Source organism: Apus apus, chromosome 2 (genome assembly GCF_020740795.1).
Source record: "Apus apus isolate bApuApu2 chromosome 2, bApuApu2.pri.cur, whole genome shotgun sequence".
Lineage (NCBI taxonomy): Eukaryota > Metazoa > Chordata > Aves > Apodiformes > Apodidae > Apus > Apus apus.
In genome coordinates, this window is record NC_067283.1 from 77,217,276 (window position 1) to 77,244,867 (window position 27,592).

The 27,592-nt window shown below is 37.0% G+C and overlaps 1 protein-coding gene across 5 annotated transcripts in view; it reads left to right on the top strand.

Annotated features, from left to right (window-relative positions):
- The window catches only part of LOC127380456 (cadherin-12), a 545,741-nt gene that overhangs the window by 259,652 nt on the left and 258,497 nt on the right, over positions 1 to 27,592 (top strand). The gene's annotated exons all lie outside the window — the stretch shown is intronic.

Below are 27,592 nucleotides of genomic sequence, written 5' to 3' on the forward strand. Positions count from 1 at the left end.
ACCATGACATTAACAGATTTAGATTCTCAGGGACTGTGGATGGATTTATGAGGCTTTGTTCTGATATCTGATACTTCGCTCTGTGCACCTTAGCTGCATAACCCAAACAAGGGAGAAGAAAAAAAAATTGCAGAGGAAAAATGTGGGAGTCCTTTCAAGCATCAAGGTTGTAGGGAAATGTCCATCACATCTCTTGCTGAAACTTTGAAAATGTATCCATGGCACGGTCAGGCAAGTCTGTGCTCTGTAATGCTCTGTCTTGGAGTCCTTTTGTTGCTGAAGTATAGTAAGCAAAGACATCATGATGAATGCAAAAGAGTGCTAGGTCTCAATTTAAAGTGGCTCTTCAGTCCCTGTAGGACTAGAAGATGAGAGCCTGCTTTTGTCCTATTCTGAGCAGGGCTGGAATTCACATCTAAATTTAATTTCCAATCTACTCCACATTTCACCTATCTGAGACTGGGTAATGAGTGGAAAGGCATTTCACTTCCTTTGAGTGAACGAAGGGTGGAATTTTTGTTGTCTTACAATACTATGCATCTAGACAAGATCCAGATGCAAGGAAATCCTACAGACAAACTTCAGGACTCTGTAGGCGTAGGCTAAGCTGGCAGTTGCCTGAGATGACAAAAATATCAGACATTGATTCTAGGCCATGGCAGCACTGCTTGATTTGCTCGTGCTAGAGCTGCAGAAAGCCATTATTCCCATTCTAACTGTGAAAGAGATGAGGTGGGCTGGGACAGTCAGGTGGTCATTCCAGGTGGGGCTATCACTGGCTTCACAGTCTCAAAACTGACTCCATAAGATTATTTTTTGCCAAGAAAACATTTTTTTTTTTTTCTACTGCATTCATAAGAAAAAAAAAATTAAAGTCAAACAACATATGCTTCTATTATATTTGTGTATTATATTATTGATAGCATTAAGGTTTAGAAAAATCTACTGTGATAGTGAGTCTACGTAAGACATGGAATTGTTGGTTAAATGTTACATTCCTGTCTGCATTGGCTCTGTTTCTTTTACTCTGTAGACTGGCAAGGGCTTGACTTTCAAGAAACAGGTGGATTAAATGAAGCATTACTAGAAAATGTATTTTCCTCAGTCTTCTAACTTTTAAAATAAATTATGGATGGGTTTTGGTGAATTTATTAGCTTCAAAATAAACAAACAACCCCACCATGCACAATAAAAATAAAGTCTGTGGTTTCAGCAGAGCATGTGGTGTCCCTTTTAACACGCATTTGTCAGTACATTCAGAATTTTGTGTGTGTGTGTATTTAATCAGTGTTACATTCAAGGCTCTGAATTATAATCCATGAAAGAATGTTCTTAAGGAATCTACTCTTTTAATGTTTTATTATTTCTGATATTGTTTGTACTGTCTCCGTTTGATGGGTTTAGGCAAAGATTTTTAAAAATTCATCCATTAATCCAAAATGAGCTTAATGGCCATGTTGTAAATGTTTACCTCACATGAGCTGTATTGATTGCAAAAATTCTATCAGTACTGCAAGTGATATAGTAAGCATTTCTGTCCTGCAGTCACTGTTGGGATATGCCATAGTACAAAATTAGATTGAATAGGTATATTTAAAGTAATTAGCTTGTGTACTGGTTGCACAGGCAGTGGGTTAAAGAATATAATTTTTTTGTGTGTTTCAGGCATGTCTGATTCCTTGTTTTGATTTCCATGTGGCATATTTTGCTTACTGCAAAACCAGGCAGCCTGGTTATTCAGTATACTTTTTCAAAAGAAGTATAGGATCAGAAGTTTCCTGAAAATTACATTTATATAATGAAAAACAAAACAAAACAAAAAACAAAACAAACAAGACTATAGAACATCTGAAATGCCACAAATAAACTCTTTTAGCAATCTCAAATCTTACATGAAATGAAGAAGATATGAGTTCTTGTACCAGTCCAGGCTCAGGTCTGCATTGAAGAGTGATAAGCCACCTTTGTCACTCATCACGTGTTGCTTCATAGATAAACTTTTAATGGAAAATGAGTTTGCAGTTGTATGATTATGAGACCTTAACTGTACTATCTTAGAACTATCACAGAATCATGGAATAGCCCAGCTTGGAAGGAACCGTGAAAGATTGTCTGGTCCAGCCTTTCACGGGAAACTACTATCTCTGGCGAAAAGCCCCTCCCCAGCTTAATTAGGGTAGTTTCAGGCTAGATATGAGGAAGATATTTTTTACAATGAGGGTGGTGCAACACTGGAACAGGATGCTCAGAAAGGTGATAGGTGCCCCATTCCTGGACACACTGAAGGCCAGGTTGAATGGGGCACTGAGCAGCCTGCTTGTTGTAGGGGCTGTTGGACTAGATGACCTTTACAGGTCCCTTCCAACCCATACCATGTTATGATTCTATGATTCAATGAAAATGAGGGAATAATAATTAGGCATACAGATGTGTTATGCATAACTGCTTCTCAGGCTTGAGAAGGACTTGTCACAGTGTGAAGAGTTTGTGGAAGCATGATGTGGAGACAGTAATTTTCTTTAAATAAATGAGTAAATTTTCTCTGGTAATGATTACTGAAACTATATATAAAACAGTAGTAAGTGGTATGTGAGTAAAGTATTGTTTTGGAGCAGGTATTCATTGGTGGTAGCATAATCAGAAAAAATAGGCACTAATGCTGTAACAAATGTTCAAACTTAATTGCTTTTCAGTCTCACCTAAGGTTTTAAATCCTGTAGTTAGGTGGATAATTACTGTTTCCAGTATCTAGATAAATGGAATGGGGTTATAATAAACATTGCAGCATTGAAAATATAGCATAAAAGTGCAATTTCAAATCTCAAACTATAGACATCTTTTCAGACATTCGACAGTCTGTGCAGGGTTAGCTCTCTGATTTTATTACACAGATTAAGAGTCTGAATATCTGTCATTTTATCCAAAATAACATATGATTTTTAGACTTTTCATTCTGTGAATCAAATTCATAATCTTGGTAGTGTGGGAGAAATATTTTGGGATTTTTAAATTATTATTACTATTATTTTTATTATTTACATTATTCCTAGCAAGCAGGAAAACTCCACAACTCTTTAGACATTTTGCAATTTGTAAGAGAAATGAAAGCTGAAAGCACTACACGTTCGTTTACATTTCACTAATCATAAGCAATATCTATCTTATATGTTGTCTTATGTATGCAGTTAAATCTAACAATGAATGAACCTTGCATCCAGAATCCAAATCTGTGATCAAGTATCACCTTTTTTTCATCTCCGGTTTAGTTAAGAAGTATATAGATGAGGTAATATGATTAGATGCTTGCTGAATTAGTTAATTTGGTGGGGTTATGAACAGATAAGCAAATTATAGAAGTAAAATCTAACCAAGTCTGCCAAGGATGGTATTGTATATTGAAAGAACTGGTATGTCATAGGAGACATTGATAAAGAATATGTGCAAAATATATACTTACTTGATCTGGGACACCTAAATACAACCAGTGAAAGTTGTACAAATTATTTATCTTCTGATTTTTATTCCTTTCTCAACACTTGAAAAATATGAGAAAACATAGATACTACAAAGAAGTCAAGATTCTTCATAAATTGAAATATCAATCAATCATATGTCAAATAAAAAGTCTTTTCACTCCAATAAAAATAATTTCTATAGAGTTAATATGTTCTTTTAAAAACATAAACATGTATTTTTTATTTTAAAAAAAGATGTTCTTTAGAAACAGCTTCTTATTACTATCCCAGTTGATTTTTTTCCCAGGAGGAAACATACTGAGAAAAGCTAAAATTGGTGATAAATCTTGGTATTGCTGAATCTGCATTACTTTCTTTTTTTTTCTTTTTTTTTTTTTTTTAATTTGCCTTTTATTTTCTTTGTGGGGGTGTTTTTTTTTAGTTTTTGTTTTTTAATGGATAATAATACCAGATTCACCTATTAAAAATATAGCATGAAAATGAAGTTTGATAATATATTCATATGTAGTGATGTTTTAGAGTAAAGTAAACCCAATACAAATGCCATGGTAAGTACTAGGGAGCTGCTCAAAATCAAGTGTGACAGTCATAACTATAGGAGTTAGGTACTATCCACTGTTTTGATGCTGAGGATGAGTTTAACTGAATAGTGTAGTGCGGTGCTAGAAAGTACAATTTGTAACACAGATCTGTGTCACCTTTTGGAAAAACTCCAGCACTAGTCTTTGAACTGATCAAATTACTTGCCATTGTTACCTCAAATTTAATTTCCTTAGTCTTTGTGGGAGGACAGACCCTTTGGTTAAATTTAACAAAAGGAATGCAGTCCTGCCAGTCTGCCTACCCCTACCCCCTCTGGGGAGAGACTCTCTTGCAAAAGACAGCAGGCTAAATCACTGTTTCCTTCATCAGATAAGGAGTACAGGCAGAAGGAATAGACCATTGGGTTAGCCAAAGGTATCAGCCAAAATAAAACTCTGGTGTCAGGCCTGGGCATCTTGACTGCAAACTTGATAACTGGCAATTAGCATGACTTCTGGAACAGGATGAAGATTCTGTGGCCTGGAGCAAAGCGATAAGCCAAAGCAATGGAAATTATGACACCTTAGAAATTTGCATTAAGAGTGACACTGGGTTTTTTTCTCCTCCCCTTTCTTAATTAATATGAGCCTACAAAGGTACCAATCAGAAAATTATTTATGACCTCATCCCATTACGTCAATTAGTATAAATTAGTTTTAGAATCCTCTGTTTTTTTTGGGAGGAAGAGTTCAACAGCTATCTGGATGGGTCAATGTGGCTGAATCCTCTCTTCTCCCCCAGAAGGGGATGCCTTTTGATAAGACTTGCACCTCTGACTCTTTTAGATGTTTTATTTTGTCTTTACTGTCTTCACCTCAAATCTGTGCAGATACTGGATTTCTCAATGGCTATCCAGAACTTGTTATAACTATCTCATCAATAAATAATCTTAACTTTTCTTAAAACTATCTCAGTTCTTAGGGCTCCGAGGTGGGCGAAGTGCTTCAGTGAAAGTCCTTTTGGTGGGACTCTGAAGCAGCAGCTTTGCAAAGCTGTCTCAGTGAAAGTCCTCTTGGGGACTCTGAAACAGGCAAACTTTGCCCTTTTTTATGCAACACTGTTTTATGATGTCTAGATGTTTACCTGACATATCCAGAATACTGTCAGTATTTGTACTTGCCAGGGGAGTTGGAGATCAGTGGCTGCTACGCTATATACTGGACTCTCAGCTGGACAGAGTGCTGAGCCATCTTGTAGACACCATGTTTTTGCAATAAAGGTTGGACCAGGTGATCCTTAAGGTCCCTTCCAATCTTGTATTCTATGATTCCATGATTCCGTGATGATACGTTTGAGACTTTGCAGCCAGGGTGATAAAGAGGTACACAGGTAAGAGAATGCAGTGAACATGCTATTTAAAAGCAGTCTTTTCCTAACAGCTCAACACAGTGCTTCTACACCGGTATATTCTGGCAAAATCTACTCAGGTAGATTTTGACAATCTTGAGGAAGTTTTTGAGCTGTGGAGTCACAGAGCGGAAATGGTCTGGAAACAGTAATCACCATTATGTCGTGTAGTGCTGCATTAATACAGATCTTACAACTCCAAAACTTTGTTATTTCCTATCAGATGCTTCAGGCATGATGGAGAGAGCTTGTGTATGCTTTGTGCAGGCATAACATTTGTCACTTCAGTATGTGTTGTAGGTTATTAGTGTGCTATTGCTTTAACTATACTTGATTTTATTAAATCTCGTTGTAACCAAAACAAGTCTAGAGAGCAAATTATTTGTGTTTCTCCTTGACACCAGCATTAGACCTGCTTCTTATATTTGTGTTCCCTGTGTTTATAACTACAGTGTTGTCTGAAAATTTAAATAGCATTATCTGCTGCCAAATTATTATCCTCCTGCAGTTCTGTTTATGGAAATATTTCTGGTCACATTACTTCAGGATTATGATTTATTTTTTTTTTTTCCTAATGCAGGAAAAATTTTGTGTCAGGGACTTCCAGAGTTTTTTAAAAAAACTATTCCTTTACAGTTCTTCAAGTTAAAATGTCTTTAATTTTCAAAGATTTCACATACCACTCATTCCCAGTAAGGTCCAGTGTGCCAGTGCACTTTTAAGTGTAGTAAGACTAAGTGAAATCTGGACATGAAGCAATTATATAATTCATTGTAATTTTGCATCTCAGCACAATTTTAAATCTTTGGGTAGTCAGGCAAGCAAGGAAAGAATCTCTTTTAAGAGTCCTCTCAGTGCATATTTTTTTTCATCTCAAACCTTTTATACAACTCCATAGGTAGTAATTTTTGTCAGGTTAATCAAACATAGATTCGTGTGAAATGATATCATTAGTGCTAACTTTTTATTTTCAAGAGCCACTTTCTGTGTCTTCCTGATGTCAGTCCTTAATCCAAACATAAAGTAATGGGAGATTTTTGTTTTTACAAATTTTTTGGGTATTCTTAAGATATACCTGTATTTTATCATGGTTAACGTTTTGATTAAGTGTGCAAGAATCTTAGAATGGCTTGAGTTGGAAGGGACCTTAAAGATCATGTAGTTCCAAACCCTCTGCATGGGCAGGGACACCTTCCACTAGACCAGGTTGCTCAGAGCCCCATCCAACCTGGCCTTGAACACTTCCATGGATGGGGTTTCCACAACTTCCCTGAGCAACCTGTTCCAGTGTCTCAGCACCCTCACACTGAAGAATTTCGCCCTAATGTCTAGCCTGAATCTCCGAATCTCCCCTCTTCCAGTTTTAATCCATAACCCCTTGTCCTCTCACTAAAAGCCCTTGTGAAAAGTCCCTCCCCTGATTTCCTATAGGCCCCTTTCAGGTACTGGAAGGCTGCTCTGAGGTCTCCCCAGAGACACCTCTTTTACAGGCTGAACAACCCTAACTCTCTCAACCTCTGTTTGCATAATGCATGTGTTTGCATAAGGCTGGGAGATTTGTACTGACCTATGTTCGTTGCTGACATACATTTGAACATGAGAACATTTGGACTCTGCTCAATTGACATGTCTGCTCTAAATCTCATAGGAGGCTGTTTTTTCTGTAATAAGCAGGATTATTCATAACCCAGTTATATTGAACAGCCATATATTCTCAACCTGAACTGCAGCTTATTAACAACTGTACAGTCCAGGAATTTTAACTAAAATATTAATACAGTATGCTACTTGCTGCTGACAATTCGTGTCACCACAATTGAAGAGGTTCAGTTGCTGCATCATAAATTTTAATTTTTAGATTATTGCACACCACATGATGTTAACTGTTGTCATGCAGGATGTTGTCATCTTGTAACTTTTTTTCCTCTGATTAATAGGCTAAAAGATTCAAAGCATGATATTTTAAAGATTGGCTTTGTTTCACGCCTTTACAACCTGTAGTGTGAAATCTGACATTTCAGAGACTTCAGTCTCCTGAAGTCACTACCACCTGTTCCTCACTGAAAACACCACAAGACTGAACAGAATATAGCATTTAATTTACATGTAATACATATAAATATACTTTCACAATGGAATAGCATATTATTAATTTAATCATACTCATATTCAAGTAATACTAATATAGTGGATAGCACTACTGAGCGATAGTCTATAGAATGTGAAAAGACTAGTTTCTTTAATGACCCTTTAATGACATATGGCAATGTGTTGCAAGAATCCAGGGCATAAGTACAGAACATAAAGACTCAAGAGGTCAGAGATTAAGTAAACAGATACTCATGTAAGTCTATGACGATTTCCTCCTACTCCTATGGAAAAGCTTAAGAAACATATTGAAATGTTTCCGCAAGTCACAGAGCAGCTACCATGTGTAATCCAGGTACTGTTGCGTACTTGATGTTATAAATAGGGATAGTTCTTGCAAGTAGTAAAATGTAAGGGTGAACTAGGGAAGGGAAGTGTCAGAAGAGATATTCTAGTACATCAGATTATTTTATTTTGACACACTGCTTACGTATTTTGAAGAATGATTGCTTTATATTCTTCAAAATTAATTTATCCTCTCAGTTATTATAGTGTCTATGATGTGCACAGCAATATGCCACAACCCTACTGAGATTTTTAGCCCTACTCTGAGATGTAAAATTAGGCCTTAAACATTTGTGGTCATAAAAGACTCCTTGGCACTTCTTATTAGAGGTGATAGGGGTAATCTGCTGAAGAGTGGCTTGCTCTGTTAGCCAGTCTAGTCTGGGTAATTCATTGCAATTTTTTTATTTAACAAGAAGAAACAATGGCCAGATTTTCTGTCCTGATGATGCCATAAAATGAGTGGTCATCTCTGTAACAAACACCATGTTTTCCCCAAATGTTACTAAGGTGGTAAACTTGCCGTCCCTATAAGCTATTCATAAAAACTCATATGCTGTAGTGACTGTATGATTTAAGTTATAAACTAATAAGTTTATTTTAACTGATACAAACAAATTGAGGGCAACTGTTTTGGAACATCCTCATAACTCTTATTACGGAACCTGGGCCAAGAATTCATGTTGTTTGGAAGGTAAAGTTAACAATTGCTTTAAGATTTGATGTATTGGGGATGGGGGTAGAGAGGAGGGTTTATATTCAATTAGTTGTATTGAAACACACAAAGTATTTCTGAGCTACAGTTTTTTCAAAGATTAACCTTATTTTGTTTTATTTTTAATGCATGCTTTGGGATTTTTTGTTGGTTTTGGTGTTGTTGAGGTTGTATTGAGGGTTTTTGTTTGTTTGTTTGAGGGTTTTGTGGGGGTTTTTTCTGTGTTTTGTTTGTGTTTGTCTTTTTTTTTTGTCAAAACATTTAGTTACAAGCTTAGTCTTGAGTATATTTGAGCCTCCGCCTTATGTACATGGATCCTGCACTGATAAGAGGCAGCTGTGAGTTTCCCTAGTGTATTTGGGTGCTAATAGGCTGGAGGGATTAGGATTTTTAAGTTATCTGTTGGAAACAGAAGTGCTGTCATCAGATCAGCATGCTGACTCTCACAAATATTTTGTTTCCTGTTACATAAATTTGGCTTCAAGATCATGAGTAAGTCAGTAAGGGTATCAGTGTGGTTTGGACTGTGTTAAAACAATCAAAAAGTTTGCTTGCAAACAGAAAGTATATTATGAACTCCTGAAAATGTGACCACTTTTTTAGTACTGATTGGTTTCTTTGTACATCCCTTGGGGTTTGCCAGTTCTTGCAGGGTAGCGATTCCTCTCTGGCAAGTCACTCTTTTGCCTTTGTCGCTCTTACATCTGTTACTTGTTTACTTTAAAATCTTTTTATTGTATCAGGGACTCTAGATCTAGAAATTTGCCATGATTTCCCTTATGGGAGATGTTGTTAGGTTACTTTTTTCTCCTGTTTTACTTGCTAAGGGACCTAAAACGTATTAGAAGAGGGAAAGAGCTAGTAAATGGTATAGCCACATCATAAATTTACCTCATCATTCTGTAGTTCCAGAGGAATATAATGAAACTCCAGTTACTCCTAAATTTTGCAGCATCTTATATCGCAGACACATGGTCCTTTTTTTTGTTTGTTTAAAAAGTAGTGATTTAAAAAGTAGTAGCCTCCTTATGTCATTAATTCTGCCCTGTGCAGACTGATTAGGCCAGAATATACTGCCAGTAGACAAGTCTACTGCCTGGGCATAATTCCCAGCAGTAAAGCTGGCATTTAGCCTGCAGGAATAGATTACTATGGATTGTTTCCCAGGAGCAGCTTTATGAATTATGACATTTGGCATCTGAACGGTATCTTTGTAATACCCTCTTCGTGACTTTCAGAATTCAGTCTGGATATTCACTCTGGACTTAACTTTCAGCAAAGTGCTTATAATTCACCCCAAATCATTCCATGTCAGATCCATTTACTGTAATTGCAAACTCATGCAAAACCATCAGTCCATGAAGGAAGAGTTGGGACCTGGTGATTGAGAGGTTTGGCCTTGGACTTGAAGAAGAAAGCATTCTGGTTAACACCTTAAGGATTCTTGCTTATTGTCCCCATCATTCATCTGAAATGAGTCTCTGCCTACGCTATGATATCAATTACCCATTTGTGCTTGGCGTTTGTAATTAAAGCCTTTCTTTTTCTTTTTTTCTGCTTTTTTTTTCTTTTAGGTTTGTTTTTTGTTTGTTTGCTTGTTTTCCTTCTGTTAAGACCTGTGTTACGAATATTTTGAATCTTTGCAGAAAAAATGGATTATTATATTTTCAGATACGTGAGTATTCTGTCAGACTTTTGCTGCAATTTAAAGAAGCATTTGAGCTGTCCCACAGTTTAGCCAAACCTTTAAGCACATGCCTGAATTTCATATATTACAGAATGTATTAAGGTTAAGGATTTTTTCAAGTGCTTTGGTAGATATCTTCATGTTTTGAGTACAGGCTTGGCTTCTGGTAGAGGACTTCAGTAATACATACTAATAATAATGGTATAAAGTTTTGAAAACCTGAAGTGATTATGGTTTGGTTGGACTAACTGCTTTGAAACAGAAGAGTTTCTGCCCCACTCTAGATATCTCTAAAAGACAGGACAAATAAAAAGCAGGAGGAAAAGCAGTATTATCTGTGCCGTATTATTGGGAAACTTATATTCAAAGAATTTTAGGAATCTGTACAAGTGACAAAGGAAGAATACATACCAATACAAATAACCCCTTGCTTTCACTATCTTCAGCTGCCAACCATCCATTCACTGTCCCTTAAAGCTGTGTAATCCCTAAAAACCAGTATGTTCCTTTTTCTTTAATTAACAGTCCGTTAAAGGATAGAAGTCCCTTTTAGAAAGAAAAGACTTGTCTTTGACATCCTTTGTCAGATTTCCTGTAATTGGAAAATCTGGAATGGCTCTGCGCATGGGACCTAAATGTTAAAATCTGAATTCAGTTTTTAGCCTGTTAAAATACATCTCATTTTCTGTTCCCTCAAGCAGCACTGTTGAAATTCACTCCCCAGGTGTTGGAATAGATGGAAGTTACAGCTGGTGTCTGTCCTGCTCTTTACATTAATGTTTGTATTTGTCTGACTGAATGCCACCTGCTGCAAGGGCAAGAGGGTGGGATCACCCATTTCTGAACGATGTCTTCCAGCCAACAGAAGGTTATCCAATTAGGTAATCATTCCTACTTAATGCTGGATGGGATGATGTCAGCCACCTGCATTCACTCTCCCTGACTTTCCACTTGCTGAGGACAACAGCCTTTTATGTCCCTAGAGACAATGAGAAGGTTTTCAGTCTGTTATCATTTTGCATTAGCTTCTAACTACAATTAGCGGAGTCTGAGATTTGTTTCTCTCCCTGACTGGGGCTATATGCAGTACAGACTTTTGTAGAAATATGAATAAGCTTTTGATAATACATTAATATTTTTGCACCCCTCCCTTTTCTAATGGTCTGAATTTCTCCCTTGTTTGCCTCAACACAGACTTAAAATTTTCCACATGCTTTAAGGCATTGCACTAAGATCACTAAGGTAGGAGTCAGAATTCCTAAGTACAATAGCACTATAAGACTTGCCTGGCAATTTTGTATGCATCTGTATGTAATTTTTTCTAAAGGTTTGTTTGTACAGTTAATTTTATTAGAGTTATATAAATCAAATCAGTGCTTATTGTGGTTACTCTAGCTTTACAAGCAGATACTTTATGTAGAAGACCCTTTCTCTCTTTCTCTCTTTCTCTCTTTCTCTCTTTCTCTCTTTCTCTCTTTCTCTCTTTCTCTCTTTCTCTCTTTCTCTCTTTCTCTCTTTCTCTCTTTCTCTCTTTCTCTCTTTCTCTCTTTCTCTCTTTCTCTCTTTCTCTCTTTCTCTCTCTCTTTGTCTTTCTTTCTTTCCTGTCTTTCCTGTCTTTTAATTAACTAGATGTACAGCCTTGAGGCTTTCCAAGGTATTCTCTGCACTGTACACAGTGGATCTTATTTTGGGGAAAAAAAAGGAGAGAAAAAATAAAATATGCAGAACAGCATATTCTTATTTTAAACAAATAATCATGCTCCTTTGTGCTTTCTTAAAACTTCATGAGTTCTTCGTTAGCATGTCAAGCCACCATGTACTTCAAAGTTTATTTTAATTAAAGAATAATGACAACTCTTATATCTATATCAGATTAGGTAATATTTTCCTGAAATATATAGTTTTAATGACATCTTGAAGTCTTTACATGAATCTGGAAAATTGTCCTCCCAACAGTAATTATCAGAAAAAACCTGAGATTGATTCAGCAGCCCTATATGTCCCTGAGATCCTACTGAACCCACAGTGCCATACTCTTCAATTTGAACTCATTCAATTTGGTTTTAAATACACTGAAGAGAAGATTCAGTCTGTCAGATCTTATTTTAGTTGAGGGCATAACTCAAATTATTTCCTACTCTGGTAGTGCTTAACTTAAAAAAAAAAACCAGATTTATTTATTTATTTTTCTCTTGATGTAGTCTTCTATTATCTCAAATATTTAATTTATATAATCTCTGTTGTGACTGGAAAAGTGTCTAGACACTCTGTTAGGTAAATTTTATTAATGTTTTGCTAGTTTTAACAACTAATTTTTCCAGTAGAAACACACATTTTACTAACTTGCATTAGAACAATGTTCACAGATTTCAGATATACTTCCTGCCTTTGCTGCCTCCGAAGAACTTAATGATCTTACCCCAGAGTACTGTTTAAACAGTTTTGCAAATAATAGTTTTTTGAAATAATGGAAAATGTAGTTCCATAAAGAAAGGAGTTATTTACAATTTCTCCCTCCTCTTGCAAAGAAGGAAAAGTCCACAAGCTTTTCGTTTCCTAATTATCTTTGCAGTTTTCAATAAATTTGTGCTTTTATATTTAATTGATGATTAATTGTAAAATTTGTCAGTTTTTCAGACCTCTAAATAGTCAGTAAAAGTTTCACACTGAGTCTTCCCCTTCTTCCTAGAATACAATAAAAACAGAGATCATAGGGTTTTGTTATTTGTGAATGTGATGACAAACTTCCAGGACTGTATCTCCATTAGTGGAGTATGTTCACTTGTACTGAAAATTATACCATAGCTTTGGAATAAAACAGCCTGTTGAACAATTAATGTGTAATTGCCTTAGCATTTGGGATTCTTCCATTAAAAAGGATGTACCAGCTTAGGAGGCTGGGCAAAGCCCAATTCCTTTTGACCCATCATTATTTATGCTCATGAAAAAACATCTGAACTTCTGTGAAAAGTTTCCCAGTGGTGATTAGATATGTACTCTGCTTGCTTACCATAAAAAAATAATAAAAAAAAATCTGTTTCTAACATTGTTACATCCAGTGTACTTAATAAACATGCTAACCACATGTTTATGTAAGTAAATTGAGGCAGAAAAAGAAGATATTCAAACAGGTTATTCAGTAAGCCAGTTAGACTCCTGGAATATAATTAATGTTTCTACAGTGGAGAAGAGGAGGAAGGACCAGGATATTAGAAAGTGTTCTTGATTTAAAACTTCCTTTGGTTTTCTGGGTATATGAAAGTTAAATGTTTTTATTTTCATTACTTATTACAGCAATAAATGCCAAATAAAAACATATAGAAAGCAACACACAACCATTTCTCTAAGCAAAGAACGATGACCTAAAAAGGCTTGGACAAATGGAGAGACAGAAGATGAGAGAAATTAATGAGAAGGCTCAAAAGCTGAAAATCAGTGAATTCACATGAGTACAAATACATTTGCACAACTGATCGTTCAAGGCCATGATGCACATATCTTTCCACTGTTGACTTTTCAGAGGTTTTTCTGCCAGTCCCCCTGAATACCACAAGTGGTTCTTGTGATGTTCAGCTAAACTTTTCAGTAGTTGTTGAAATGCTTCAATGCACTTCTGCATAGAGAGAAAAAGATTAAAAGAACTGTCTGAAAAGCAGGCTAAAGAAAAAATTAAATTAGGAGAGCAAGAGGGGAAATAACTGTTAAAGTAGTGTTGTTAATTGAAAGACCAAGAAGTTAGTAAAATGATGGAAAGCCAGAATCAAGGCTGCAATCACCAATGTGATAAAAAGTTTTGTGTGTGATTTCCTCTCCTGATGTCACCGTTTGACTCAGGTCCAACAACAATGCTCTCGATCCCCTCCCCCTCCCACCCAGGTAGGGAAGGAGAGAGAGAAAAAGAGAGAGACTTGGCTGGATTGAAAACTAAACTACACAGCTTTAATTAAGACACTAATGAATGATATAAGAGAATATATACAATTACATACAGGTGTGGGCAAAAGCCTCTCACCTACCCCCACCCCCAGCAACTCCCACAGCACTCCCCTCAGATGGGACAGTCCCGAGAAATCCTGGAGCTGCTGCTGGAGAAAGCGGAGAGTGATGAGGCTTGACGATGATGGATGGACAGAGTCTTCCCTGGACGCTGGCCATGGACAGAAGAGAAGGGAAGGGAAGAAGGAAGGCAGTTGTCTTCTGTGATCTCCGACCTTCCCCCGAGCCTACGTAGATATATGGAATGGAATATCTCTGGCCCATTTTGCTGTCTGTCTAACCCAGCCTCCCACGGGGGGGCCACAGATCTCCCCGCAGTGTCTGAGCCGGCAGAGCGAAGGCGTGACTTTGAAGGCCCAGCAATTACAAAAACATTTCAGTGTCTTATCAACCTAGCAGAACACACAGTTGCTAGTTAAAAGAAAGCTCACTGAAGGAAAAAAAAAAAAAATCAGCAAAAGAAAAACTGGCTTAATCCTGGCTCAAACCAGGACACCTGATCATGGTTTTCATCATGATTTAGTAGTTTTACAATTCACCAAGGTGACGGAAGCCAGGATAGGTTATAATTCAGTCAACTGTCAGCCCGTATCATTCGGGTTTTTTGAGCTATGAGGAGTGGAAATGTGCTGTTCCTACCAGATTAAGTCCCCTGATCTTTCTCTACCCAGTGAGATTAGTTTCCAAGCAAGTTTTAAAACAGGAAAAGAAATAAAGATTTTAAATTGGAAAAGAGGGAGGAAATAAATCTACTCCAAACCACATGACATCCCAAGTATTTTGTCTCAATAATTATGAATGTAAAAACAGGCTGGGGGGAAAGAGAATTGCAGAATCATATAAAAAGTGAAGATGAAGGAGAGACTTAGTTGCAGGTAGGTCAGTGGAAGGTAGCTTGGAGATGAAAATAACAATATACAACTATTGAGTTAAAATAGGGCTGAAGAAAATACCACAGTAAAAAGGAGCTATGAATCACTGCAGAATTAGCCACTGTAATACTTGTCTTGCTTTCAAGACAGAGTATGACTTGAGAAAAATGTTTCCAGACCATGTTACATAGTACATGTGTTACATTTTCAGCTGGACTAGTGCATTTTATGTCTGATGATTTGAAATCTCTGAGGTAACACAGAGGTGATTTTTTTACTTCTTAAATGGTATTGTAAAAGAAGGTTGTACTGTCTCGAGCTAAAGATGCCATTTCATTCTCAGTGTGATGTACAGATTTCTTCAAAGGCATATAGTTCCTGGCAAGCCATCCTGTGCAAATTTCCACTAGAGAGAAAGTGAACCTCTCGAAGGCCTCTTGACAAATCTTCCTTCAGTATTAGAAATGAATAATATGAGTCAACTCTGTTTCCAAAACGAGAACTTTCTCAGTTGTAAAAAAGATAAGAAAGTGAGTTAGCTGTACTGTCAGTGGCAATTGCTGAATTAGGTCAAGTATATTATTAAATCCACTGCAGTAGTACAAGGGCTCATCTTCCCATCACTTACAAAATATTAATATGTATCAGTTTAGATCATGAGAAAATGATGTTTGGAACAAGTGTTTATTTGACATTTACATTTGTACAACTTAATGCTGTGTTGACAGAAGTAAACCAGACTGATTATAAATATCTGGGTTTAGTTTTTAAAATGTGTTCAAGATAAGTAAGAGTCTTCATGGAGGTCCTAATGGGTCTGCTGTGCACACAGAGTCTGCAAGTACAGCTTGAAGGATGAGTCTATTTACCATTTCCTGAACATACAAAGCCCAGCAAGACCAGAGGTTTTCAGCCAGGTAGCATGACACTCAAGGGCAGACAGGCCACATCTGGCCACAGCTGTGTGATTGGAACAACTGTGGTGATGCATTTTGTGCTTAATCTTCCCCTTGGAAAACTGCACCTTCACAGCAGGACAGACATAAAATACGGGTAATGTCTGTAATTCATATAAGCCATTGTGCATCCATGGAGGTGTTCTAGAATGGAATTAGCCTTCAAAGGGAGATGTCAGCTTCAGGGATCACAAAGCCATCTATTATGCATATGAATATAGGTATCTATATATTTTTATAGATAAAATCAGCAAGATGCAATTTAGGTTGAAGGTTAAGTTTTTTCCTAATGAAAGGCCATAGAAATCTTGATGCTGCCACAGATAAGTAAATCACCAACAGAGTTTAGCTTTAAACAGGTAAATTTCTGTTTTGATTTACACATGCAGCACTCAAAATGGCAGAATCAATTTGTTTGAAAATTGGTAAAACAAGTTTGTAGGCTATGACCTTATATGTTGAGCTTCATCCTTGAAGTGTTTTTCCTTTATATTTTAGTTATAAATCTAAGAAAAACAGTTTTTATTGCAGAAGTATTGACATAGCTTTTACTGCAACTATGTGGCTCGAGTTTTGTTGAACAGCAGGTATATCTTTTGCCAGCTGTTAATGAATCTTTCTCAAGTAGTAGATGTTGAACAGAAAAGCCAAAGAAAACTCTGCAGTGGCAAAAACTAGCAAGTAATTGATGTGAAGAATTAATAAAAGGGCAAAATACTAATTTAGGAATGACACAGGATTAAAATTATTTGGACAGCTGAAATTGTTAAGAATATATGTGGAGATAATAATACATGGATATTTATAGGGTATATATATTTATTTACTGTGTATTTCAAGACTTAGTTTTGTTAAGAGAATGCAACAGCACTCTAATTTTTTAATATATAAGATTATAGAAGGCAATAAAATCAGTTATTTTGGCTAGCTGCCACATGACAAAATATAATTTGAGTGCAATTTTATTATGTACTACACTGTATCTGTGCTTGGAAAAAAACAAACCCAGACTGTTCTGCCTTTTTTTGAGGAAACATGGGAAGTACTGCTTATCCCATGTAGCACAAAGGCATATCTAATCCTTCATAATTTGCTTAGGGCAAATGCTTGTTTTCATCTGTGGTGAAAATCTTAAGATTCACAGGTTTTATTGGATGTCATCAACAGAGAACTGCTGAGATTTGTGTTACATTCATGTTTTTATTCAATAACTTTATTTCCTTTTAAACTTAATTTAATAAAAAGAAAGCAGGCCAAAAAATCCTAGCAAGTGCACATAATTATTTAATAAAGATGTGCCTTTTTGATAATCAGATAAATTATCCACGAACATTCATAAAAGCTGATGTCAGTAAGATCTTACATTGACATAAAAAAACCCACCCAGTTCAATTATACCATTGGGCCTACATTTTCAATGAAAGATGAAAGGATGAGATTCTTTAAAAACCTAGGAAAGAAACAAACATCTTCATTGAGGTTGTTCTCCTTATTAATGTGAAATCTGTAAGTTGGTAAACATTTCAAAGTAATTTCTTATTGAGTGTTAATTGTTACATTTTTAGAGGCCAGTTTTATGTCACTACCAATCTAAGACTGAATACATTTTTCAATGATTTTTCACTTCTTCAGAAGTACTACAGGTTTATGAAATATAAGGGACAAAAAGCACATGTGGCTATGGTGACAGCTTTATGTATTAACCAGAGCCTTACTAAATTTCTAATCAGAGGTTTTTCATGGAGTCATAAAATGTTTTTGGTTGGAAAAGACCTTTAAGATCATCAAGTCCAGCCGTAAACTTAGCACTGCAAAGTCCAAGACTAAACCATGTCTCTGAGGACTACATCTATACATCATCTAAATCCCCCCAGAGATGGTGACTTGACTACTTCCCCAGGCAGCCTGACAACCACTTCAATGAAGAATCTTTACTTAATATCCAATCAAAACCTCCCATGGCACAACTTGAAACCATTTCCTCTCGTCCTGTCACTTGTGACTTGGGAAAAGAACCAACACCTGTCTTGCTATAACCTCCTTTAGGGTAGTTATAAAGAGTGACAAGGTCTTCCCTCAGCCTCCTTTTCTCCAAACTAAAAAATGCTAGTTCCCTCAGTCTTTCCTCATAAGACTTGTACTCTAGACCCTTCACTAGCTTTGTTTCCATTCTTGTGACATGATCTAGCATATGAATGTCCTTCTTGCCGTCAGTGGTCCAAAACTGAAACATGGTATTTGAGGTGCAGTCTCACCACTGCTGAGTACAGGGGGACAATCACTTTCCTAGTCTTGCTGGCCACATTATTCCTGATACATGCCAGAATGCTGTTGGGCTTCCTGGCCACCTGAGCACATTGCTGGCTCATATTCAGTCAGCTTTCCACCAGCCAGTTTTCCATTCACTCTTCCCCAAGCCCGTAGAGCTCCATGGGGTTCTTGTGGCCCAGGAGCTGACACTTGGCCTTGTTTAGCCTCATGTATTTGTCCTTGGCCAAATCAATCCAGCCTGTCCATATCCCTCTGCAGAACCTTCCTCCCCACTTACAGAGCAACACACACTCCCTACTTGGTGTCACCTGCAAACTTACAGTCCCCTCATCCAGATAATTGATGAAGATATTAAACAAGACTGATCCCAAAACTGAGTCCTGGGGAATGCTGCTTGTGACCAGCTGCCAACTGAATTTAACTCCATTCACAGCTCTTTGGGCCCAGGCTACCAGCTGTTGCCCAACAAATCATATACCTATTCAAGCCACGAGCAGCCAGTTTCTTCAGGAGAGTGCTTTGAGAAAGAGTGTCAAATGCTTCACAAAAATCTAGGCAGACAATGTTGAGAATTTTTCTGAAATCCATGTGGTAGTGTTCTAATCAGAAAGAGAACAGCTTCACTCCCCTACCGTGTGGGAGATGCAAGTAGTGGGTTAGCTGTTATATCTAAACCTAGTGGTCTGTAATCTCTGTACATTTGAAGTATATGGATATCTGAGGGAGTATATAAAAAAGAATCATACTGTATTAACTGTTTTGTGAATAACCACAAAAAGCTAACATTTTCAAAATGCCCTCTTAATTGCTGTTTTTGTGCTCTTTCACTGCATCTGCAGTTTCTTCATGGTAGTCAGGAGTGAAATTGGAGGGTGTGCCATGCTGAGGATCAGTCTGTATTTTTATTTCTGCACATGCTTCAGCAGTTTCTGACCTGTTTAGCCTTTAGACCGTATCAAATTCTGCTCAAACATCCTACTCTTCTTTTTTTGTGTTGTCTCATAGCAACTCAGAAAAACTGTTTTTGTAGCCTCCTTGACACCTTTTCATCAGCATGCCTTCTTTCACTTTAATAATTTCCTTTATTTTCTTTTCTGTTTCAGTGGTCTTTTGGCCTTGTCATTGACCTTGGACAGCAGAACACAAAGGGCATTCCTGAGCTTTTCCTGTCCTTACTGACCATTAAATGTTGAAGAGAGAACTGTTCTTAACTTCCTAACACTCTGTGTGATAACACAGCAAGCTAACAAATCTTTTAAATCACAGCTTTCAGGTTCCATTGGTCTGGGAAGAAAGGATACTAGAACATTTAAGTACAATCTTATACTGTAATCTACTCCACTGAATTCTCTGCTTGAGGCAGTTTTGTATGTTCTGTGAGCTCAGCAGCATTTTGTTTGACTTGCTCTTCAGTGCAAATCTAATGGGGATTAATGGCAGCAAACTCAAGAGCACTCAGGGGCTTGTTCACCCTACTTTGACACCACACGGCTCCCTAGAATGCCAAACAAAGTGCTTCAGCTTAGGTTTGTCATAATGTCTCTGTCAATTCACCAACAAGTGCCTACTTTAGGGAACCAGATACAACAGGAAAAAAAAAAGGCCTTGCTAAGTGTAAAGACACTTTTTATGTCTTTCTAATACCTAACGGACTTAGAAATTCTGACAGAATTTTGCCCCTGTGATTCCACAGTGCAACTGTTCAGTCTGTTTGCCAGATTGTCCCTCTTTTTTATAGGACCATTAAGTTGTATATGTGTAATTGATTATAAAACTTGGAAGTGTTACTGCTTATGATTTTCACAGGAGTATAAAGTAAATTAAAATTATTTGAGGGAATGTTTCATTGGGGAAAACAGAATTAAAATAATTTTGTTTCCATTTGAGTCAAAAGAGAAGCTTATTCTTCCAATCCAGAATGAATCAAGGTGCCTTCTTTCACTTCTGTAGGTATTCTTACTAGGACAGTAATTCCAGTTTCCTTATGTTTAGCTCAATGTCCCAAGTGGACAGGAGATGCTAGATCCCAGAACACAGTATACTCTCCTGCAGTATAAACTATACATATTTAATTTAGAAAGCTGGATTCAGTTTTAACTCTCAAGTTCAGTTGTTACTACTTGCCTATATGCTCTGCACTAATTGTGTTGGTGCGGAAGAATCTCCACAAAGTAACTGAAATCACATGTGACATAGCATGAAGAAGACCCCCTTGAATATCCGAGTCTGCTGTCTGAATACAGGAAGGTTTAAATGTTTAGGTAAAACAGAACCAACCTTCTCTACAAGTCAGTTCTTTTCTCCTACAAACCTTGCACTGGTAAAATAAGATTGGATTGCCATAACTTCTTTTATTGTAAAACAATATTCCTAATTATAAACATTTATTACAGTGTTACTTCTCAGAACACTTTAGTTAATGCATGTGCTTTGCCACTCTGACATTTCAGAAATAATCCCAAGTTCACTAAAGATCATAATATGTTACATGATATCAGAAGCCTGTAGAAATTGAGTTTATTCAGTGTAGAGGGTAAGTGATCCTGATTTTCATCCAGTTTAATGATTGCTCAAGTGGATTTATTTTATGAAGACATTTATAGCACTGGGTTTTCCTTATCTATGGTAAATTATTTTTAATGTGTCTACTCTGGAAATCATGAAGGAGATGGATAGACACACATTAGTTCAATTGGAATGCTTTTAAGATATGCTATATTAAAATGCTACTACAATGCTACCAGACCAGGTTGGATGGGGCTTTGAGCAACTTGATCTAGTGAAAGGTGTCCCTGCCCATGGCAGGGGGGTTGGAACTAGCTGATCTTAAAGGTCTCTTCCAGCCCAAACTATTTTATGATTCTATGATTTATCCATCACATTCAATTGTGTAATCTGAAGTATTGCCAATTTTTAATACCAAACACTGTCACTCTGTTTCTGAAACATGGATTCCTAATTTTATGTCCTGAAACATTGAACACAGCTGTTGATAAATATTTTAAATGAGTTAAACAGGTGGTCTCTTGCTCTCTTTTTTTTTTTCCTTTTTTTTTTTTTTAACTAATATACGTTTCTTAGTTTTGCATACTTTTTCTTCTTGAAAAATGTTATTTTCATCAAAGCAAAGTTCTTTTCATGTCAGTATAACAATGTTGAGAATTTTTCTGAAATCCATGTGGTAGTTTTTTTATCAAAAAGAGAACAGCTGCACTCCCCTACCATGTGGGAGATTCAAGAACAGATTCCTCTTTTCAATTGTTATTAAATATAATGATGCAAAATCAGATTTTTTTTTCAACTATTAGATATACTTATTTGCTTTTGAAATGAGACATTTCTATCATAATTCATCAAATTTTGAAATATTAAAAAATTGTTCACCGTATGCATAGAATGATCTGATCATCTTCAGTGAGGGCAACTGAGAGATGTTGAGCCCAAAATATTCCAGAATGTCTAAGAGAGCTGTCACTTTGTATGTGAAAGATCAGCAGACTCTGAGTTGCCGTTTGCTACATACTAGGGGAGTATTCTCACTTTGCCTGTGGTGAAAATCCCTCTGACCCTCTGTTTCATTCCTTTCCCTCACTGCCTTTTTCATTTTTCAGAAAGTTGTATAAAAGGCTTTTCGGTTCATTGCAGCAATTATTTTCTACTTTTGATACCTCAGGAAAAGTTGACTTGCAAAGAAAGATTTCAGGCACTTTAAAATAAAGTACCATCTTTAAATGTAATGTAAAACATCAGTATTAGCAGAGATTGAATACATTTTATAGAATGCAATTGGAAACTAAGTACATCTGTCATTTCTCATCTGTCCTCAACATTACATGTAAATATGCAATCTGAATTCTGGTAAAACTGCATCTTGCAAGAGAAGCTGACTGTGAGTCAAGCAAGGACAAAGACTAAAGTTTACCTTGTCATGAGAAAGGAAATTGAACAAGAGAGCTTTTTAGAAATTCATTATGGCAGAAATTAACGTGGATCAGAAACAGGAAGTGATTAAAAAACAATCAAGAGATGGATTTAAGTGACAGTCTGCAACTTTTCAGCTGGAAATCATTTAACTTCAGAAAAGATAAATTACTAAGGACAGAGTAAGTTTCCATGTCATGCACAAATATTATATATTAAATTATCTTTAGTTTCTTATATAGGACCTGGCCCTATTTAAATTCTTTGGTCTTCTGTGAAGAGAACAAAAAGATACAGAATGCACATGACTGGTAGAAGCTTAAGATGCCTCTTTCTCCATGTTGTCTTGAGGGCTAACCATTCTCTTGCTGAGTCTTTATTCTTAATGTACACTGGCCATCAGACAGACTTAATGAGAAATTTTTGTGCAGTAGTCAGCTTCTAGATATAACACACTATGTTTCAGCAATCCTGAGAGGAAATGAAAGCTTTAGACTTCTGTTGGACCAGCAGAGAAAATAAATAATAATAATACAAGATCCATCTCTCCCCATCTTGTCCAAAAATGCACCTGCTTGCTTTTAGCAATTTTATTTATTTATTTAAATTAATTCTTCATACTCCAACCCTGTAATTACCGTAATTATTTTCTTTCCCCTCTCTGCACCTTACTGCCAGCTAGTCAACAGAGTGAGACCCTGAAACCCAGTAAATGTGATTTTGCTATTACTAGCATCAATCTCACAGGGCCTTGTGCTGGCCTGGGTGGTGATGGCCGACCCACTGTCTGGAGCAAATGTCCCCATCCCCAGTGTGAGACAGAGTTGCACAATGGTGCAGGCCATGCTGAGGGAATGTATGGAAATAAAATTCAGTGGGCCCAAGACTGAGGAAGGAGAAACCTCCTTCATGGACATGGCAAATTCCCTGGTGAAGGGCTGAGTGTGGCAATTTTGCTGCAAGTCCCCCTGCCATTCTCTGCATCCACGTATTGGTCCTCTGGAGGAAGCAGGGGACAGCCCATGTTCAGACCCCCGTGAGCCCTGGAAGGGTGGGCATATCCTAGAACCAAGGGTGGAGAAGACAAGGAGATAGGAAGAGCATGATTTTTACAACAATTTCAATTGCATGGTTATTGGGTTTTTTGCTTGTTTTGTTTGTTTGTTTTGTATTTGAGGATGTGGACTTTAAAAACTGTAAGTATATCAGCTACACAAGCAGCACTTTGTTAGTATCACAGACACAACAAGGTCCCTCTTGCCCATGACAGGCTTTTAGGGTAACCAGTGGTGGAAGATGTTGGTAAACCCCTTGGTGATCCCAGCACAGTCACACAGTGAGCTACCCTCTGCGAATACGTCTCTGCAAGTGGCCAGGGGTGATAGCAGAAGACTAAGAAGGCAGAGCTAGTGACAAGTCAGCCAGCTGATTGCATGATTTCATTTTACAAGCAGTTTGGGCGCTGGAGGCTCATGGAAGAACTGAGGAAAGGGAAGGGAGAGGTGTTTTTGCCTTGGTCTTGCTACCAGCCTGCAACTCCAGCTGGGCAAACTTAGGTATGGAGAGGAGGCAGCAGAAGTGCTGGTGGCTCACATTGTTAGCCCAAAACCTGAGACGGAGAAACAAAGAGGCAGTTAGTGAAGCAGTGTGAGAACAGGTGGGATCCAGATTAAAAACTCTGGGTTGCTGCAGTGTGTTTTCTGTCTTTGATCATAGTCTGAGGAGATCAGAGGACTCTGTTTTCTGTTCTTTTTTGTGACCTGATTTGGATGGCTTTTCTGTGAACTGAGGAAAAAGACAGACGGCCAGGAACACCTGTAGGGGAGATAAGAAAAAGGAGAAGAGCGAATTCCCCCACTTTACTAGCCCCAATCTAGTTGTCAACTCTGCTGCTACATGAGCTCTTTAGGGCTGAGCTCAGTACAGGGATTACACTTTGGGAACCAAAACCCTGGGGCTTGGCTTCTGGCACAGGGGTTCCTGCACTGTAACTCTCCAGAGCTTCCTCTGCAAAAAGTGGCTTCCAAAGGGGAGAGAGGAGTGTAGAAAGAAGAGGAAAGAAATGGAAGAAGGAACAGAGCTTCAAACCACAGGATTGTTGATTTAGTGCTCTCTGTATTTAGGTAGCTCTCAGTGAAGTGAGGTGGAGCTAACTGCATAAGCCAGAATGTAAACCTGTGAGAGATAATTGTAGTTGATATATTAAAATAGGAAAGAAAAGAAGAGAAGAGAGGTAAATGTTTAGGTACAAGTGCTTGATTTTTCTTTAAGTTAAAATATGAAGTTTTATGTGTTTGTTCTAGAAAAGAGAAGAAACCCGGGGGTAAGAAACAAGGCTGTTGTATCACTGAAATGCTCCTTAAGCACAAGTAAAGTATTCTTACCTAGTAGTAAAGCTATTCATAAAAGGTACTGCAAAATCTATTGAGAAAGCAAACATGCTGCTAATTGTCTGCAGTATCACCAGAAACACCTCCAGAAAGAGATGCTTTGATGGCTATTCATAGCAATCTTTGCAGGTTTTTGAGATTTTTTTTTCCCAGTAAGTAGAACAGAAAGATGAACAATCTCTTTCAGTCTTGAGGGTATTGTTAGCTGTGTAATGCATAGCTTTGCTCTGTTTGGATTTTGTTTTGGGCAGTTTTCTTATTGCTGTATCTCAATATGGAAAAAAAAACCCACAAACTTGGATAGTTTTCTCTTGAGATCACTTGCCATGGCTAAAGTTAAAAACATAAGAAAAAAAAATGCACCTAGATAAAGTGAGAAGGACAATTTAATGCTTTTCTGCATTATTTTGGATTAGAAGTGTTACTATAACTAGACTAATATCTATTTGTTAGGCTCCCTATAGATAGGATGTTCTTTTCCCCATAACACTACTTTGAATGTAATAACCCAGAGATGTATTCTTTGAGCTCCATCTTCTCCATCTGGAGAGACAATATTGCCTAGTTTATGATCAGACTGTTAGTGCTGGACAGCACAAATTAGTCTGTGAGCAAAGTAGAGCGTACTTTCATTTTGCCTGAATTCAGCTGAAACTCATGTCTGAGTTAGTTAATGCAGAAATTCAGTGCCTCACTTTGTGATAGAATTCAGAACTCAAGGAGTCCAATTCATTTACGTCCCTCCGGGATCATATTTTCTGGGCATGCCAGTTTGAAGTGCTCCATATGCATCTCTGCAGCCCTTGCTCCTTCACAATTATTTGTACAGAGGAGAATACAATGGCACTTTATCTATGATACTGCATTGCATTTTGGAACCTAGCAAATATCCCTTTGTTCTAATTTGAACCTACACCTCTTGAGTTCAAGGAGATTTTAATGTCATGAGGAAACTTCCTTTAACTACCAAATGCATGTTCAATGGAGCACATTACCTACAAAACTCAGAGATCTGTAAACTGAAAATTATGCTCTCTTATACTCCCTTACATTTGTTGAGGTTTTCAGAACTGTTTGCCTACCTGAAATTAAGTATTAAGGTGTCACAGTTGATGCAAATAAAAAAACTAGGATGGAACAATATTTAAAAATACATTAAATATAATATTTTATGAAATATTTCTTTGTATCTTTCAGTTAATTATTTTTTTTTGTATGACCTAGAGGAATGCACAACCTGATGGTTTGCAGACATAGGTTAAATCTAAAGCATGATCTAATTGGTGGTGTCCCTGCCCATGCAAGGGGGTTGGAACTGGATGATCTTTAAGGTCCCTTCCAGCTCAAACCATTCTATAATTCTATGATTCTATGGTGTACAGATTTGAATGGATTTATTAGAGAGCTAAGGTAGTTTTATTTGGCTTGCTTGCACTGTGAGGGTTGGCACACATTTTGTAATTTATGATTTTTGGCTTCAGAATATTCTCTTATCTGGGGCTCTGTTAATGTTACATTGATCCAGTCTGTGAATTGGGGCAAAGCAACGAGTGCAAGTTAGGTGAACTTTACATCTATTTTAATTTCTGCAAATCTCTGAATTTTGTTGTTTTCTTATCATGGATGGATCCACCTTTTCAATCACTGTCCTACACTGAATGCAGTTGCATTCTCCTGTTATTCAGATACACAATATAACATATTGAATCCATAAAATTTGTGTATAATGAGTTTACTTTTTTTAGATATCCACACTGCATATTCCATAACTAAACTTTTGATCATCTTCCATGAGTGAGCTCTCCTGTGGAGAGGAGACAGGTAGAGGAGTTTTTAAAAGATAAAAAGAGGTAGTATGAGTCAGTGAGCATGCTGCAAGTCTAGGGAGGGAAACAGATACTTGCACAGGATGTATGGACTAATTTCTTCTGTTATCAGGCAACTAAAAAAAAAAAAAACACAACAAAAATCCATGGCTGAATAAATTATCTGCATGTCAAGAACTGTCCTTGAATATCCCAGTTTGCTATTTGAAGTTATACTGTTTGTATTTCTACCTTTTTTTTTTTTCCTTTTGGGGGCTCTAAAGTAGTTTTCCTTTGATTTTTGTTATAGCAAATATCCAAGACTGTATCATTTTTAGCACTGCACACCTTTAACTTAGTATTTAAAGCTGAGATTGCTCAAGGGCTAGTATCTTTACTACTCAGTCTTCAGATTTGCACATTTTCTTCTCAGCACTGCTTGAGTACAGTGACCATATACTTCATGCTCTAGACTTTTAGGCTAAAAGTCTATAAAAACAAAAGGACTTACTGTATTTATTTAGAGTTTCACTTTTATCCTCAGCTTTTCCATAGCTCTGTTAGCCTAATATGTCTTCTTATTGAATCCTTTTAAGTTGCTCTGAACTATCAAAGATAATCCTACAGCTTTTGTTTTGTCAAATCCAATTGATCATAGTGCTAATACTTTCACCCCTCCATGCCAACATCCTTGTAATGCTTATGCTGTTGCATGTTTGTTTCAAACATGTGATGAATAAGATTTTGAATGGTTACTTTGAAAAGTATAAATTTACACTAGGAATATAAATAAGACTGTGTCATTGAGGAGGTTAACATGATCCCATAATTTTCAGAATATGAATAGTTAGACTGATTGACGTGTGGGGTAAAATGAAATAATCCACTTCCTTTTATTGGATAAGTTTTGTTTTCTTTGTGATACTCAGGTGCATCCCAAAAGGGAAGTTTTAATATTTATGGACGTTTTTAAGGCTTCACTGCTTATGCATTGTGGTTTGGCTTGGTTTTATTCATCATTGTTGTTGTGTTGCCTTTTTTTTTTTTTTTTTTTTTCCCCTAATTTTGCGTGCTTTTAGGAGTACTAAATTCCAGAACACAATTCTGCCCTTTAAGTGAAATTTTGTTCATTATAAGAACT